At 36.2% G+C, this 19341-nt stretch overlaps 1 protein-coding gene across 1 annotated transcript in view; it reads left to right on the top strand.

Moving 5' to 3' along the window:
* Positions 1–19341, top strand: part of LOC129245795 (mucin-2) — a 74135-nt gene that overhangs the window by 36432 nt on the left and 18362 nt on the right. Inside the window, exon 3 of the mRNA XM_054884187.1 lies at positions 14502–14548. The gene's annotated coding sequence lies outside the window, so the exon portion shown is untranslated. The remainder of the gene's footprint in view (positions 1–14501; positions 14549–19341) is intronic.

Below are 19341 nucleotides of genomic sequence, written 5' to 3'. Positions count from 1 at the left end.
TTCCAGTCGTATATCTAATCTCAGCCACCACAGCAGGGAACCATACTAATTTTATACTGTATTATAAGGCCGAAACAGAAGATGTGAAAGATATCAAGAACTGATATTTTCAGGTACTTAAAAGGCACTAACCTCTCAGTGACATAACTACCAGCCCAAAAACAGTAGAAAATGGGCGAGTTAATATTTCTGAGACTGTCCAGTCACGGCGCACAATAGACAATAGAACTTAAGTTGATTTCCGAGCCAAATTGAAGAGAGATCTCCAAGTGATCTTTGACTTGCAAAAGTAGATTCAACATTCGGTGCAAAAGGCTACAGGAGAACAAATGAATTGTGCTATCAAATGAAATCAGAGCTTTTAGAGCCTCGAATGGTAATTTCACCAAAAAGCCATGAGAAAAAGTCTTGACTTTGATCTGTTTAGTTTTGACCGATGAAGAAAAATTAACTAATTTTTTTTTATTTTTTAGAGTATTTTTTGTGTGAAAAAACTATTTTTATTTTTAATACGTATTTACTATGTAACGACGTCGGAAAATTTCTTGCCATTACATTTGTTTACTCGTGTGCATTCACTTCACCCAAGACGTAATTTATCTCTAATTTTTTTCTTTCATTTTCTCGCACATGAACCAGCAAGCAATTGTTCAATGCCACTGACTTGCGGCCTACAATAAATAATAATGGTATAATAAAGTGGCCCACACAACATTGACAGATTCAGGCCAGACTTTTCATCACAGTTTTTCTGCTACTTAATGTTTATACTCAAAAAGCTTTTCGCTTTCCACTTCTATGCATTGTCAGAAGGCATTCTAAAAATCAACCGACTTATTCTTGTTTATTATTCTATGCTGGAACGGCGCGACCCAATACCCTCCCGTAATACCCCACGTACATTGCAAAATTCCTTTAGTGGCAATGGGTTGCAAAAGCGCCCTCAAATGTGCCTGCTTTGCAATTTCTTGTGAAATTTCCGGTAAACATGTTTAGTGTGTGCAGCTTTCCTTTCGATATATTTCTGTGTATATGTGTGTGTATATATTTCTTTATTTATGTGCCTGTGGCAGGCCATTTTTCCGACTAAGGCCTAAGTCTTGCCCACTCAAATATAGCTTAAGTCATTTAAACAAAACCAAAATTGTTAAGAAAATGACAGCCAATAAATCGCTCATTGAAAATAAATTTCAGCAGCGAGAGAAAATTATTCGAAAAATTGTATACAGCTGTCAATGACAGAAGAGAAAGGAATTTTTATTGCTATACAATTTTTGAAACATGTCTTGCGATTTGTAATAGTGACTCTATTGTGCCTTCGCTCGAATCAGACTTGAGGTCTTTGGCACTGATGTGGCGACCACCTTGGCTCCTTGGCACCACAAGGTCTTCTCAGATTTCTTCGGAGGTCGAGTAAATATAAAGAAAATTAAAAAGGGAATCCGAGTGCAGACAAATGGATTTTATTGTGTCTGCCTGCTGTATTTGCTAGCCTGTCCTGATAACAAAGAAAAAAACTCAGCACAACTCGTAACTCACTCCTCCGCTGTCTAACAATTCATTTTGCTAACCCTTTGAGAGGGACTTTCAGGAACCGCCTGGTTGTTTAACAGGTGTCAGTGCTGCTCCAATAGTTCTCATGATATTTATTGCAGAGAGCCTTGAGATAAGACATCTTATTTATTTTGACTACACTTAATCTTACCATAAATTCTGTAGCAAATTTCACAATGCATTCGGCGAGAACAAATTCGCCGGAAAAGTTCCGATATTTTTGCTTTTGTTGGAACTCATAAATTATACTCAGTTTCTTGGTAAATTTCGCTTGTTAACAATGAAATGAGGAGCTAAGGAAAATCGCATTGCATTTTCCAAAACGTCTGAAGTGATAGACAGAAAAAAAGTGGTCGTCCTCGCGCGAACCGAACCGTGCAGCCATAAAAACCGTTCGAGAAAGAATTCGCAGAAATCCCCTTAGAAAATAGAAAATCATGACCAGGGAAATGAATGTGTCAACCAGATCCATATCAAGACTAATTAGAGTTGGTCTCCATATGAAAGCCTTCCGTCGCATAACTGGTCATGTTTTGATAACGCGCTTGAAAAAAATTAGACTCGACACATGCAGCGGTCAACGGTCATGAAAATATTATTTTCACAGACAAGAAAATTTTCACTGTTAAAAAAGTTTTTAATAAACAAAACGGCAAAATCTATGCTAAATCTTCTAAAGACGCAAAAAATGTTGTTCCAATGGTAAAGCGTGAGCCCCATCCAAGTGGGGAGTGTCTTATAAAGGTGTTACATCTCTTCATTTCCTTGCCAAAAGTGTACTATACCAGGAAGATGTCGCAGAAAGCGTGGTGAAGCAGTTGAGCTGTACTATTTTCAATGGAGAACGTTGGATCTTCCAGCAAGATTCCGCTGCAGCCCAAAAGGCAAAAACCACCCAGCAGTGGCTAAACCTCAAACTTCCCTCTTTGGCCCCCTGGAAGTCAAATCTGAATTCATTGGACTAAAACTTGTGGTCAGAATTCGAAAACATGACCTGTCGGAGACCTAATAAAAATCAACAGAGTCTGAACAAATCTTTGTGTACGTGCTGCAATAGCTGAAGCGCCTAATCGTTTGAAGGCTTGTGTAAAAGCAAATTCGAATGAAAATTTAAAGTCTTTTTACATAATATTTACATGATTCAATAAAACTGACTTTAATAAAAAAGTATTATAATTTCATATCTATAACGGACTTAACTTGTAACAGAACTTATGGCAGGACTAAGTATTCCTCACCCAAAACGGAACTTGCAGTTTTTCCACCAGGTTTATATAGTTTATTATATTTTAAACATGAGCCGGACCGATTTTAAAAAACCAAAAACAAATTTTTTTAATTAAACTAGTTTTTAAAAATATTGGTAAAAAAAAAATCAATATCTAATTTACTTTTGCTATAAGCATACAGGATACCTAACTAAAAAAATTTGCAATTTTTTCACCGAAATTATAAAACTTACTATATTATAAGATTAAAAATATTTTTGCAAAAAATCCCCTCAAATAATAAAAGGGCTTACGACTAACGGACTTAATAAAATATGCAAATATTTCTACAGCAAAAATATATATGACAATCTCCTCATTGTTACTCATACGCAACACCAAACTCAGCCAAATATCTCCAATGCACACCAGCGAATCTAAAACTTACATAAATTAAAAAAATAACCTGCAAAGTATCGATACCAACCAAATAATCACCACCATTGCCACTTGCCTATTGCATTTTTAGGCGTACAAGTACGCGCTAGCGTGTCGTAACCACGAAGTAATTAACAGCTGAAATAATAAATATGCATACATACATACACAGACATATATTCACACATACATATTATTAGTCGTATTCATCCATTGTAATGTATATTTCGTAAGGCGTACAAGGCAGTGTCATTAGTAAGTAAATTGAAGCAAAATTAATTCAAAAAGCCTTCGGGTGGTATATGAAAACCCCAAACCAATAAATAGTGTAACAAAAAACTGTCCACAAATTGCAATTCATTCAATAATATTTTGATGTTCAGTATCGATTTTAGGTATGCACGCGTATGTGTGTGTATGCGAGGTAATGTTAACTGCATTATGCGGTTGTGGTCGCATAATTTTTCAGATTTGTCTCTTCTATTATTTCTTCAGTATTTTTTAAATTTCTTTTCACGATTTTTGTGATAATTTCGTTTATTTTTATTGAGGTTTTTCTCAAATCCATTGCACATAAATTCATTAGCTGACGGTCAGATGCGATATATGTGTGTATGTTGTACACTGCTGATGTTATGGTGACAATATTTTTTTACTCCCATTTTAATTGCCAAAAGTGTCTCGATTGGACCACACAACACCAAAATTGGACTACACTTGATTGATGAAAAATTATTTTCTCAGACCAGTCAAAATCAGTTCTCGGCACTCCTCACCATTCAACTTCCAAACTTGTAGCTATGATTGCCGCTCATCGCACAATCGGCATACACGTGGAAAAGCTAGGTTTACCATTTAATTGCTATTGCAGAAGCTGAGGGGGCCTTTCATAGAAGGAGACTGTTGAGCACTTTATCTGTAAATGTCCGGGCCAGGCTGCTAGACGATTAAGGTCACTGGGTGCTCCATTCTTCGACAACTTGGAGCAGTGTGTCAACTTAAATATCATCTATCTTCTCCGTTACATCAACAGCTCTGACTGGCTGTAGATATCTGCCTACTAAAGGTCTCATATCGGTATCAAAACGGCGCTTTAGACCTACTTGGGGAATACCAGTGCGGAGGGCTTCACCCCTTTCACCGACCTAACTAGCTATTTGCTACATTGGCTAAAAAAATCGGCTATATAAAAATTCTGATTAAAAATTTTAAAATTCTGATACAAATTTGTGGAATTTTCTTCAATTTTGTACAAAGTTGTAAAATTTTAATGACATGAATTCTGTTGCAGTATGAACTATATTTTTGATAAATAATAAAAACAAAATAAAAAAAAATTTAGTTTTCTTAATGACCAAAATTTTGCTCTACAACTATAGTGAACACAAGTGTAGACGCTTTTAAAAAATACAGCGCGGTAACTATTCCTTTTGGCTCGTTATGAAATCAAAGCGTACACATACGTTAATTCACATGTATGCAAAATAATGGCTGAATGACAGAAATCGTGATTTGATCTTTGATGAAATATTCTTGTAATCCAACAATCAATTGAAAAACAACTTACGAATATTTACCAGATCACAAATCACACAAACAGACAACGCTACGCAGCGGGTGATAAAATTCGAGTGCATTTGTGAGCTGGCTGTCAATCGTGATAAATGCGGACGTTTATGCAAATCTAACGTAGTAATTTTTTTAAATGCAACGGAACTGAATTGGAATTTCCTTTAATTGATTTGCCCACATTTATATGCTGCAGTGTTTTGATTTTATCTATTAAGTCTTGTCTTTGCAGAGGGTATCAAAAGTGATTAATTGTCCATTAGGAAATATTCAAATTTTAGGAGCCTTAAATTGACTGGCCATAATGTGCGATTTTAACCCATTCGCGGATTTGCCAAATATATATTAGGTTGTTCAATAATTGTTGGGTTCAGTCTGTTTGCAAGCCATTTAGTATCGGCATGTCATAGTATTTCCTACAATGGTAAAAATCAAGTATCATGCAGTGATTGAATTTTGATTTTCGGAAGGTTTAAAAGCAAAGAAAATTTATGTTGCATGCATGTTAAAAGTATATAAGAGCTCTGCGCCATATTTTAGTACAGTAAAAAGATGGATTGCTGAATTTAAACGAATTTAAACTACGTCCAAACACAGCGACAACACCAGAAAATAGACAAAATACAGGATATCGTTTTGAAAAATAGTCGAGTGACTGAAATACATTTATTAGAACCTCTAGGTATCTCATTGATGTATTGGGTTTCAGAAAACTATGTTCAAATTGGGTGCCGCATTTGCTAACAATGAAACAACAACATTTAGGGCGCTTTTGAAAGGATAAAGTATATTATATGCGTTAATTCATCACTATGTATAAGACTTGGGTCTATCACCATGATCCTAAATCAAAACAAGACGCTAAAGAATGGTGTGAGCCTTTCTCTTCTGCTCCGAAACGAGTTCGTGTAAAAAAATCTTCCAAGAAGGTGTTAACTTCAGTTTTTGGAAGCGAAAGAAATTTTGTTTCTGGATTACTTGAAACTGATGAAAGATGAACAACAAGAAATTTTGAATATTATTGTAATCCTTTAGACCATCTGAAGGTGAAAATTCGTGAAATTCACGTGAAACTCGTGAATGTCGTGATTTTGACAATGGCTAAAATCCATGAATTAAAGCTCGAGTTTTTGGAGCGCTTACCCTATTCACCAGATTTTTTTTCATCAAGTCTAGTCGATCGGTCTTAACAGCTGTGTGAGCGTACTTTGCGATTGCACAGTTTTTTCGTAGCGCAAATTTACTCGGAGGGTCGGCCAGCTTTTAGAAAAAATATTCTGAATTATATGATACTAAATATCCTCAGTGCGCTTTGAACCCAGTACCCAACAAATGGTTGTCACAAACCACCTCATCTACGGCGGTAACAATTACTGGGCTACCAGGAAAGTCACCCCAGATACTTACGGACGTTATTATTTAGGTATTCTCTAATTAATTTGGTTAAAGGATATGATTTCCGAAACTTTACAGTTACGATTTTAAGGATTATTAAAAAAAAATGTTCTTGTATGTCCATATTTTTTTTTAATTCTAAGGTAAGAGTCCGCTATTTTCCTGTTTTTAATTAAAATGTATGTCAATCAGTACAATTGGAATATTCCTCTTTTCCTGCTACCACCAGATGGTACCGCATCGAATACTTTCAGAGCCGGAGCGTTTGTATCCATTCGGACGATATGACCCAACCAGCGTAGCCGATGGATCTTTATTCGCTGCAATGTGTCTATTTTATCGTAAAGCTCATACAGCTCATCGTTCTATCACCTGCGATATTCGCCGTTGCCAACGTGCAAAGGTCCAAAAATCTTGTGCAGAATCTTTCTCTCAAACACTCCAAGCATCGCTTCATCAGATGTTGTCATCGTCCACGTTTCTGCGCCATACGTTAGGATGGTCATGATGAGAGCCTTGTAGAGTGTTAGCTTTGTTCGTCGAGAGAGGACTTTACTACTAATTTGCCTACTTAGTCCAAAGTAGCACAAAAGAGATTCTAAGTTGGGGCAAAAGAGATTCTACGTTGGAGTATTTACTATTTCCCTTCATTAAAAAATATGGACAGAAACTAATCTGAAAATGATTTTAAAAACTAGTATGTATTTTTAGTTGTAAATAATAGAAAATGACTCACTCAACTTGTGGAGTGTTGAATTTCATAAGGAGGAACAAATTGTAAAAATACGTGACCAAAACAAAACATTGAATAACATAATTTTTTTTATGCAGAATAATTTAATATCAAAATAACCATCCCAGTTCCTGATACAAATTCACATTCCTTTCTTTAAATTAGTTTTCAAGACGCTTGCTCGTAGATGCTGCTTAATTTCGTTAGCCCCACCAAGTGTCTTCTGTTTTAGATCATCCATATTACCGATCCAAATCATCTCGTTGTATACGAGACGTTTCATTTGACCACACACGGTAACCCTGTATAAGCTGAGAAAGAATGCGCCTACCAGAAGTGGGTGACTAAACTCTGTCACAAATTTGGTATACTCAAACTGATTATACATTGAACCTAATTTCCAATGAAGGAAGGAGGTATTTCAAGAAATCCAAGCAAGTGAAGTTCTTCTTATTCAAGAAATTCGTTTAGCAAATTTCTCACAGTACCAGTGGATGCAAGAAAGTGGTCGATAGAGAAACAATTTTGTGGTTTGTTCAAGAGGTGAAGAATGTTTAATTTGTTTGATAAATTTCACTCTATTAGCTCCTTTTTATAGAGCCTTAAAGAACACAATTTCCATTCCATTGCATCAAAGCGCGTAAACTCTCTTACAGAACGGTGTTGTGTCAACATTGCCGAACTAACAGAAAATGTTGTGTTAACAGCGATAGCCAAATGTAAAAATATTTACAGAATGCTTTTAAGTATAGACAGAGCCATAACTTACGATCAAAAGTGTAATTTATCCATGGAAAATAACTTACCGTTCTTTTTAGCATAAATATATTGAGTAAGAAACGCAATAAAAAGAAACATAAATAAAAATCAGATGTTTAAGTGAAGTCCCATTCTGTAGGATCAAAAGGAACAGAGCTCTAAATTACAGTTAGTGTTTGGTAGAAAAAGGTTGTACGACTTAATAATAGTTGCTTTTTATTGACATTTATTGAAAAACAAGAACTACAGTTGTCAACAAAAATCAGCGCCTTCAATTAATTTTCTTTTAGTGAAAATGCTTGTCATTAATTAAACTTAACAGAGTTTATTTTTTTATAAAATTTTTTTTCATTAGATAAAGTTAAATTTAGTCTTAATCCAAGGCATTTTGAAGTGTTTTTTTTATTTTTTTTTTTATTATTTGGTATTATCCGGCAAGGCGGATGTCTGTCAAAACATAATTTGAGCAATCAAGGAGAGCAAAAAGTGAAGGACAATTTCTCGAAATTCCGCCTGATCAATGAATAGCTTCATATTGAAAAAGAACACAATGTGAAAATCAAAGCATTTTTGCTATCATTCAAAGGGTGAAAATATATATATGTATAAACAAAAACTTCTGCTTTAGCAATATAGCATTTTTTCCTTTTTTCGGTGGTTTCATATTCGCTTGTCTACAAGTTTTTAGACTTTAAACTCACTAAGTTAAATATTTGGCAGAGAAAGGGTTAAGCGCATTCACTTTTTGCAAACACACATCTTGCAAACTTTGTAAAGCAATAGTCAAATGTTTAAGCAATTGCAACTTACTCAATCACACATATGTACGCATGTATGCGCATTGCATAAATCTTAAACTTTACATCTCACACACACTTTTACAATCCAATTTAAATGTACTCGCCTCATTTTTTGCCATTTTCGAGCCTTAAAGCAAGTTTTGTACATTTATCTGCGAATTTACGATAAATTTACGTGTTTTCGGTCACATTTGCACTAAAAAGCGAAATCGAAAATAAAAACAAAAATGTGGCAAAATTTCGAGATCAATTGCAGACGCGTAAGTTTTAATTCGATGTATTTATTTATATTTTCAAAACATGTTGCGCATTTATCATGAACCAAAGTCACAAACATAGACATCTCTTTGAATGCGACAAACCCAATCGCTTAGCAAATCACACATTTGCAATCTCTTGGAGCAATTTTGAGACAAAGTTTAAGTACAGAATTGAAAAAGTGGTGTTTGAAATGAATTTATTGGTTGTAGAAAATGGATTGCAAGTCGATTTATTTTCATTGGCCCCTTCACTAAATTTTGCTTCTGCAGTTGTACAAAATTAAAAAATGTAACGTAATTTCACGACTTCATTTGGGTAAAAAGGGAAACTATTTAACACTAAAATCTTTTCTATGATGAAGTGGTCTAATTGGGACATTGGGGGCTCCAGGTTCAGCAATTTACAACTAACAGAAAATAATGCATTACGAGTAGGAACGAGAGCCTACGACTCCAGTTGAATTTCATAGGGCTAGCTCTGGTTAGTATGATAACAGTTGACCAACCAAGTTAACATTAACTGGCCGAAGGTATTGGGCCATTTGCTTATTATCGAATCAGTTATGTTTTTGTATAATCTGAGCACTTAATTTTGTCTTTTATTGCTAAAGTAGATACTAAAATAGAAGATATTGGGTATCATAACCATTGATAAATATTATCTGTTACCATATCTAGAGCACCTAATGAAGGTTTAGAGGTCCTGGGTAGCCATGTTCTAAATAACCATAAAATAAACTATACCTTACTTTTCTTACATAATATAAGGTTGTCAATAAAATCTTGCGGTATTTTTATTGAATTTTCAATTGTTCATAAAATTGGTTATAATAATGCGATTTAAGTCAAATACGCGCCGTTTTGTTCGATGACGAGTTCCCAACGAGATGCCAACTTCATAATGCCCCTCTTATAGAAGCTCGCTTCCCTATTGTCAAAAAACTCGGAGAGCCAATTTTCACAGGACTCTCTTGTGGACAACTTCCGACTACTAAGCTCGTTCGCCATGGACAGAAATAGGTGGTAATCACTTGGTGCGAGATCCGGACTATACGGTGGATGCAAAAGAACCTCCCGGATCTTCTGGCACGTCACCAAAGATGTGTGTGGCCCGGTGCTGTCCTGATGGAAGACAATTCGGCCCCTGTTGATCAAAGATGGCCTCTTCTGCATGAGTGCTGCATTCAAGCGGTCCAGTTGTTGGCAGTACAGGTCCGAATTGAGCGTTTGGCCATAGGGGAGCAGCTCATAGTGGATGATTCCCTGCCAATCCCACCAAACACACAGAAGAACCTTCCTGGCCGTCAATCCAGGATTCGCCACCGTCTGGGCAGCTTCACCGCTTTTCGACCACGACCGTTTGCGCTTCACGTTGTCGTAAGTGACCCACTTTTCATCGCCAGTCACCATCCGCTTCAAAAACGGGTCGATTTTGTTGCGATTCAGAAGCGATTCGCATGCATCCATACGGGCAAAAATGTTTTTTTGCGTCAAGTCGTGTGGCACCCATACATCGAGCTTCTTTTTGAATCCAAGCTTCTTCAAATGGTTTATAACGGTTTGATGACTCATGCCCAGCTCTTGGCCGATGCTACGGCTGCTACTATGACGGTCTCTTTCGATCAATTCAGCGATTTTATCGCAATTTTTGACGACAGGCCTTCCGGACCGTGACGCATCTTCGATCACCTCTGCACCAGAACGAAAACGTTGAAGCCATCGTTGTGCGGTGGAAATGGAAACTGTATCGGGTCCATAAACTGCACAAATTTTATTGGCAGCATGAGATGCATTTTTGCCTTTATCGTAGTAGTACTGTAAAATATGCCGTATTTTCTCTTTATTTTGCTCCATGTTTGCGACGCTATAACTCACGAACGACTAAAAGCAAACAACAATTAATCAAACACGTGTTAGCACGTGAAAAGAGCTTTCCAAAAAGCTCTAGCGTGAACCGATGCGACGAATACAACTAGAACTACGCGTTTGCAAAGACAAGCTTGGGGAAATACCGCAAGACTTTTTGACAACCTTATATTAAGACATTACAATAATATTAAGACATAACAAGTATTAAGACATTCCTTCCAGAAATAGGCCTACTTCTGCTTCTGAGAGCAGATAATCCGCTAAAGTCAAATATTTCAAGGCACGGTTAACCTATGCACAGATGTCTCAAAGTGGCGCGAGTTAAGGCAGAAGTTTTCTATGAAGAGCTTCACAATAATATAAGCCTTCTGGTTCAAATACGTAGTCAATGTTCACGAAAGAAATACAGTTCCAAGCGATAAGCATTTATTCTGATAACCATGCTTAGTTCTAGACTCTCTAATACTGAACCCGAAATTTCGGGAACGCCTGACTTCGCTATAAAGCTTACAAAAACCTTACAGGAAACTGAGAAGTTTCTGCAGAGCTGGGTAAGCAAGTGATCCGTAAAGTTTCTTCCTGCTAGAAAGACTCCTGCTAGAAGACTCTGCGTTCCTTTGGGTAGCTGGGACCTTTTCTTGTATTAGGCGGTCTCAGATAAGATCTGCGAGAGAACATTGAAATGGTCGTGAGTTGCTTCTACTCCTGTGTTTGGAAGGCACTCAATGAAAAGCAAATATAACCCATTAGCTAATTTAAACTTCATAACTTCTTCCATATGAAAGAAAAACTTACACCAGGGGATCTTAATGGACACCTCAATATCTTGAACAGGGTTCAACAAGCAGTATGTATAAGATAGGCGAATGACCACACGGAATCCGTACTCAATTTTATAAAGAGATACAAGGTTATCTTTCCGTCTAGGGAAGAGTAGAACACTAACGCAACATTGATAAATGATGGCTCACAATAATAATACACAGATGGTTCTAAAACGCTGCAAGGAGTAGGAGCAGGAATAGTGGGGCCTAGAGCACACAAATCCCTAACACTAAGTACAGATACCACTCCCATTTTCCATGCGAAGCTCTTCGCCATAATGGAAACAGTGGAAATCATATCCAAAAGAGGGTTGGAGAAAGTAAAAATTAAAATACTTTCGGACAGCCAATCGGTTCGCAAAGCCTTGAATATCTTAACATTCAAGTCAAAAGTCCTAATAGAGTGTAACAATGCACTCAACAAACTAGCCACTCATAATCAGGTCTCACTGATTTGGATACCAGGATATGAGAGACATGAAGGAAATGAGAAGGCAGACTTTTATGCCAAAACAGAGGACCAACCCCATTTTTCGGCTTTAACAAAAATAATATAAAACAAGAAATAAAAAAAATGGATTCAAACTAAAATCAGGGAACACTGGAACGGCACAAGCGGCCTTAATCACTCTCAAAAGTTTTTGAACTTCAATGCCAACAGAGCAAAAGCTGCTCTAACCCGAGACAAAAAGGGCCTGCAATTACTCTGTGGAGCACTTGCACGTCACTTTGCCTGTAATAAACACTCTAACACAATAGGATTATCTAGTACAAGATTGTGCAGGTTCTGCTGTGATGAAAAGGAGTCTATAGAACACTTAATCACCAATTGTGAGGCATTAGGCCACAGGAGATACAGAATCCTGGGCTCGTACCTACTAGAGGAGAAAGACCCACAATTGCTCCTTCCTAAGGAGCTGGTTCGATTCCTCGGTGTACTAAATAATTATTATTAAGTAATTAGGGGCGCATAATAGATCAATCTGGTCGCAGTGCATAAAGGCCGTCATGAGCAGACTATTTGGGTAGAGCAAAGTTATAGCCCACCACACCTCAATTTTTTACGGTAGGTTAGAGTTTCCAAATTTTGAACTTGGAACGCATGAAATGTGCTACCAGTCTCAAGTAATTTATATTTTCGATATATATATTTTTTTAATGGAATAATTTTTAATTCCTTTTTCCAACCAAAATTTGGAATACAATTCTTGATAGTAAAAAAAAGTTAAACAAATTTTATGTTAAAATTTTTTTTTTTTAATTTTATATTTTAATTTTTTTTTTTAATTTAATTGAAAATTTAATTTAAAATGAAATATATATTGAATTTTTTTTAATATTTAAATTTTTTAATTTTTTTTTAAACTAAGTTCAAGAATTTTAAAAGAAAAATTATAATAACTCACAACATATCTAGCTCAAAACAATTTAAGTAAAACCAAGTAAATTAATTATTTACATTTTATATAAGCCCAACACTCATAAAAATATTCCACATTACACAATTCCCTTATGACGGGTCAATTTGGTTCTCTTAAATAGCACTATTGAATACCAATATTTAAAGTGGCAGCTACTGAGGACTCATGGAGTGCTTTCAGCTTCGGTTCCCAAAAATTTGTAGGGCAGTAGAATCAAACTCGTAATCAAATTAAAAATTTTGTTTTTGATTAGTTGCATCTTTTGCCGTCAAAGTTTACGTCTTAGAACTTAAAAATAAAATATTTTTTAACCTTCATCCACTGCATTTAATAACAACAAGTTGACATTGGTATTGTCAGCTTCTTTTCATAAATATTTTCAGATGAATAAAAATGCAATTCATACTGCCAATTCATGGCTATCGTGCGCTAAACTTTTAATGCTTTGCACGCTTTTCTTCAGTGGCAAAGATGAAAATAAATATTGCAGCGATCAAACAGCATGTCCACCTACTTGAAAATACGCTTCGATGCAACCACAAAAGTGTGTATATGTATGTGTATGTATATAATATATTTATTGTACAAATGCCTTGTGGTGCATGCCTCACGCAGCCAGCCACTTCTTTCTGCTCTAATAAATCGCGTACAAGTGCAATAAATCAAGAATTTCTGCAAATTGCAACTTACAGAGCAACAACAACAACCATTCATTAAGCATCAACTACTTAACTGATATTTGTTTTGCAACACAAGGCAACCACAAAAAAGGCAGCAACTCCAACTGCTCGAGTATGTACTGAAGTTCACTCTGCTGGCAGACGAAGCGTATCCCATTGCCGGCGGGTGAGTGTTGAAAGCACGAAGCAGATGGCAGTGATGTGCGTTGGCGGTCAGTAGGCAGGAATATAGGTAGGTGGGTATGTTGCAAGAAGCATTGCAAATGCATGGAGGAATTGGTGTGTGTGTGTGTGTGTATATTGGACACCTTCAGCCACACAAATATACGTATGCTGCATCTGCCAAGTCATCGATTTCTTCACTTTCGCACGCCAATTGGCACATACATATGTATCTGCTAATTAGTTTATTTGTAGCTTTAACCGCAACAGCAGCATTGCTGCACCAACACTTTTGCTACCGCTGGTCTCCTTTGCTGTCTTCCACGTATTTCTACCGCTCCAGCACCTCTTTCAGTCCATTTTTTTTTTTGCATGCTTGTTTTCCGATAACTTTTAGTGTTTTTATTCCATTTTCTTCTTCTACATAGTTACAAGTATGCATGTGTGCATGACTTTGTGTTGATGGTGCTTTTGTTGCCACTTGTTTGTTTGTCTGCAGTACGCACAATTAATTTTAAAATTAATTGCAATTTTACACGAGCATTGCTCCACATCAAATCAGCAGCACTGTTGACGTATTTATACAATCATTTTTTTCCGATTTCTTTTGTCTTTCAACAGACTTGAAAATACATATAAAAAAATATGATATAAATATGTGTCTGCTTGTGTCACATTGCAATTACCGAAATCAACACTTTGGTTTGTTATAGTCATTACAAAATTGGAATTAACTTAATTTTTATAGCAGAACTATTTATTTGTTGAAGAAACACTTGTCATTAGCTTAAATTTTATTTATTTTTTCTCATTTTTTTTTTTCTTGCAGATTTCGTAAAATTGGTTTTGAACGCGTTGCACGTACTTGAATTTATGGTAAGTCAGTGTGTTGTATATCGCCGAGAAGGAAAATTAAAAATGACAAAAAAATTTCAAAGCAGTCATTGTGAAGTGTTTGTGTGGTAGACCGCTTTGATTCAAGCGGCTAACCTCAGTCTGCCTTCTAGGGTACAAAAATTCGGCATGATTACGCCAGGCGCTCAGAATCATACCAATTCAAGCCCTAAACGCCATTTTGATTCTCTTGCTCCTAGACCAGTGATTGGCAAAGGTATTCACATATTTTTTCCTAGCTCGCTTTTCGTTTGCGCTCCTCGCCCCTCTGACATCAAATATTCGGGATGTGTGAGAGAAAAAGCGTTCAGTAAGCCAGCAGTATCAATCACTGCTCCAAAGCGTAGACTTTTTTAGATAGAAATTATTTGTCAGTTCTTGCTAAAGCAGGATTTGAAGAACCTTGGGACATCCTAAACATGTTTAAGTTTCTTCTGAGCAGCACAAATCGTTGTACTCGTATCTCGGCTCCTAAACACGAAGAAATCTCCTTCTTTTTGATTGGCGCAATGGTTTTCTTCTCGTCTTCGGCCGAGTTTAAAATAAAGCGCCAGCCATTTCTTTCTCGTGCTAACCGATCCCCTTTTCAACTGATCTTCCTAACGCATAGGAGCCCTTCCTCTTCCCCTGATACCAACAGTAGGTACCGCATCGAAAACTTTTAGAGCTGGGGCGTTTCTGACGATATGGCCGATACATATACTATACCCCTCCCAGTGTACCCAGTTACCTGGCTATCTATAGGCTTGACGGTAGAATAGGAGCTGGCATCTGCTCAATCAACCCGATCACTGCAGTGTATTCCAGGCTGTAGCCGCAACCCTCATGAAAGTTGTGGAGCTGCTCTAAACTTGCACTGGAGCTCCACTGAAAATAACTTAACGGAACGGACACACCCCACTTAGATTATAGGTAAACACGCAAGGTCAGGCACGACAATCCACAGTAGGAAATCGCATAAAAAAGCTGGATGTGGACTTTCGAAAGTGCTTCGGATATTGCCAGAATTACGAGAAAAATAAAACAATTTCTCACCTACTCCGCTTAGGGGAGTGGGAGAACCGGGTTTGGCCTTTATGGCTCGGTTGACTGTTGGGCTCTTACTAGCAAGAGCTTCTTGATGTGATGCATTCCTATGAATGTTAGGCTGGTTCAAACGATAGTAAAGAATAATAGCCAGCTAGTGTGACAAGCACAAGATCAAATGAAGGTAGAGAAAATCAATCTGCAACGGCAAGAATAATAATAAGAAATTCGCCGCTTTAATATTAGAAAATTCTGCGATCATCGAGTAGTAACCGAATATTTGGTGCGTGACTACCATTCAGAAATGCATAGGTTCGAGTTTCCGTCCATGAAATACCAAAGTGAAGAAGAAGTTTTTTCTAATAGCGGTCGCCCATCGACCGGCAATGACAAATCTCCGAGCGTATTTTTGCCATGTCAAAGCTCCTCATAAAATATATCTGCCGTTCAGAGTCGGCTTATAACTGTAGATCCCTTGGCCAAACACCCAAAAAGTGCGTAAGGGTGTAAAACCTTTTCTATTATGTGCTGTTTCATGCCGGGGCTTTCGAATCGGAGCACTATCGAATGATAGTCATACAACAAACCCATTCGTCTACGGCGACATCCAAATTTACTCACATATAAAAAATCATTAAAATTCGCTCATAACTGTATTTTTTTATATGGACTCAAAGCACTCTGTGAGGTGTGGATCTTCCTTCATCCTTCCTTTCCTTTTCTTTTATCTGAAAAACTTATTTTTCAATAAAATTGGTAATTTTCAACCAAACGTTCTCTAGTCCATTCAGCGCACTTCATTTGAGTGAAATGGGAATCATTTTGAAAATTTCGAACTATGATACTTGTATAAACTAAATTTCCGGCATATTAAAAATGTTCTTTTAGCTGTCGAACTAAAAAAAAGACCAATAATCCTGTATAATATGAAAACAAAACTAGAAGAAAAGCTGAGCAGATAAAATGCTGATAAACAACATCCGCCTTAGGATTTACTTTAACTCGCTATATAAATTCTATTGAGTAGTTCTACTTTGATCTATTTTCTTAAAAGCGCATTAAATTTCTTAAAAACGTTTTGCACGCGATTCGCTAGGGCAAAAGCATCAAAAAATGAATCAGTATAATAACAAAAAGCTGTTTATATAACAGATCAAATCAAAAGTTACCCAGCCCAGGTTGCTTTCTGTTTAGTTTACTTGTTGCTGTTGTTTTTTTTTTAGCTCTTCAAAGTTTGTGTCTTAAGTCTTTGATTGAATTTCAGTTGTTGACATTAAATCAAAGCCTTGATTACTTATTTCTTTTTACAATTTTTCATTTATTGTACTTTGTTTTTGTTTTTATTTTTGCTCATTGAGGCTCTATAATCTTATTACGAAAACAACATACGCGTACACTACTTCTATTGTAGTTGTAATGTAATCCTATTAGCCTTGAACATAAACCTTTGAGAGCAAGGTAAGCCGATTGCCGTGGTTGAAACCAATGTTGGCTCGGCACACTTACTTACATAAGTGAGTTTGTATGTACAACTCTATGTATGGTTTTTATCTTTTTTCACTTTTTCACACTTCAAAATCCTATTTTAGTGTTGCATAATTTTCATAAACTCGCCTATCCAATCGATTGTCGACGAAAGCGTATCCAAATATGCTTAACCTTTTTTTAATGCAGTTTACTGCAGGCTGCAGCTCAATAGCACAACTGGACGAAAGGCAGAACAAAATTTTAGCTGTTGTCAGCGGGGAAGTTGTTTGAAAATTTCTCTTGAGCTGACATACATAGATAAGGCTCTGTCAGCCCATTATCTACAGCTCTGTCTGTAACATTATTTTACACTCTGGTCAGAAACATGTTTAGTTTGGTTGCGGGTTCCTTTTCGAAAAAATACGTATGTGCAAGGATTGCTTAGAAGGTATCCAAATTTTTAGATCTTCGTGATTTTTGGTTCGGAGACTCAAATTCAGAAATTAGTAACTCCGCCAACTACCTTGGGAATAGCCTTTTTACATCTGAAAGCACTTCAACATAATGACCAGTTCTGACAATACATATATATTTTTTTTTTATAAAATAATCGTTTTTTATTTAAGGGGTTATATACAGTTAGATTTTTCAAAAAATCGTTTTTTTATTTCATTTTCTTAATACACAAAGCGGCCGCCATAGCCGAACGGGTTGGTGCGTGATTACCATTCGGAATTCACAGAGAGAACGTTGGTTCGAGTCTCGGTGAAACACCAAAATTAAGAAAAGAAACATTTTTCTAATAGCGGTCGCCCCTCGGCAGGCAATGGCAAACCTCAGAGTGTATTTCTGCCATGAAAAAGCTCCTCATAAAATATCTGCCGTTCGGAGTCGACTTGAAACTGTAAGTCCCTCCATTTGTGGAACAACATCAAGACGCACACCACAAATAGGAGGAGGAGCTCGGCCAAATACCCAAAAAGGGTGTACGCGTCACTTATACATATATATATAATATATATATATATATAATACGCATATATAGAACATTTAAGAATACACACGGAAAATTGAATATCGGTCCGGTGAATGTTTTCGAAGTTACACGCAAATTTGAAAAGGGGTTTCAGAGTGCTTGAAAGTACAAGGCGTAACTTTAAACGCGGTTTTCTCAAAATGGTGTTTTCAAAGTCGGTGACCAACATTACTCAAAAAGGGCTTAACAGGTTAGTCTAAAAAATTTTAGCATGAGCTTCTTAAATATATTTTTTAGTAATTAATCGAATATTTTTTCTCACCGATACATATTTTTTTATAAACAATTTAGGGCCAAAATTTTGGTCAAAACCCGTTTTGTTTTAGAAACCACCATTTTGTCAAAAAAAATTAATTTTGCTTATTCCTTCGATTAATTACTAGATTTAGCATTACTTTGAGGAAATCTGTTTGGTTTTTTTAATTTTAGACCAGTTCAGAGATACAGTGGTCACCGCAAAACGTTTTTTGTTTTTTGAGAGGAACTCACGGAGATCAGCTGTAGCTCCATTTCAAATAAATATTTTTACTAAAATACAGTTAAAAGATAACATAAGATGTGTACAAAATTTTAGATCAATACATTTAAAAGTTTTCTCAGAAGCAATTCTGGAAAATTCGCTTTTTTGGGCCTTCTAACTGTATAAGTATAACCCCTTAACAAACCCAAAATAGATCCAAGTTTCAAAACCTATATAAAAATTCCACAATACCACTCTTTTTAACTAGAATTTCTATAAAATGTTTTGGTAAGCAGTTCTGTAGCTCATCAAATAATCGTGCAAGTTTCAAGTAGCTAAATAATACGGTTGATTTTACATAATTGTTTTTTCTTGACGGTGCTGCGCATTTTCTCCAAACTCGTACAAGAAATGCAAAAAATGCAAATTCTCAAAATAACAATTGCACAATTGACGACAATGCCCAAAATACTTGAATCACTTAACAAGAAATCGCTCAGTTATAAAAATGTTTCCATTATAACCAACAAACAAAAAAATTAAAATGGCTCCTTAAAAAATTGAAATTATCTGGCAAATAAAATTGTGGCACTTTCACTTATCTGGATAACAAAAATTACTAATCCATTAATTACTAAAAAAAATAATTAATTAATCCTTTACAAAAAGTTTGGTGAGCATTGAGCAAGGTAAACCGTCTACACTGCTGGGTGACTTCTTAAATTGAGAAGCTACTATAGATGACGCATGTGAACTAAAGCTGACAAAATTGCTGAATTCTCGAAA

This window comes from Anastrepha obliqua, chromosome 4, assembly GCF_027943255.1.
Source record: "Anastrepha obliqua isolate idAnaObli1 chromosome 4, idAnaObli1_1.0, whole genome shotgun sequence".
Lineage (NCBI taxonomy): Eukaryota > Metazoa > Arthropoda > Insecta > Diptera > Tephritidae > Anastrepha > Anastrepha obliqua.
The sequence above is the reverse complement of the archived record's forward strand: the minus strand, read 5'-3'. Positions and strand labels throughout refer to the sequence as shown.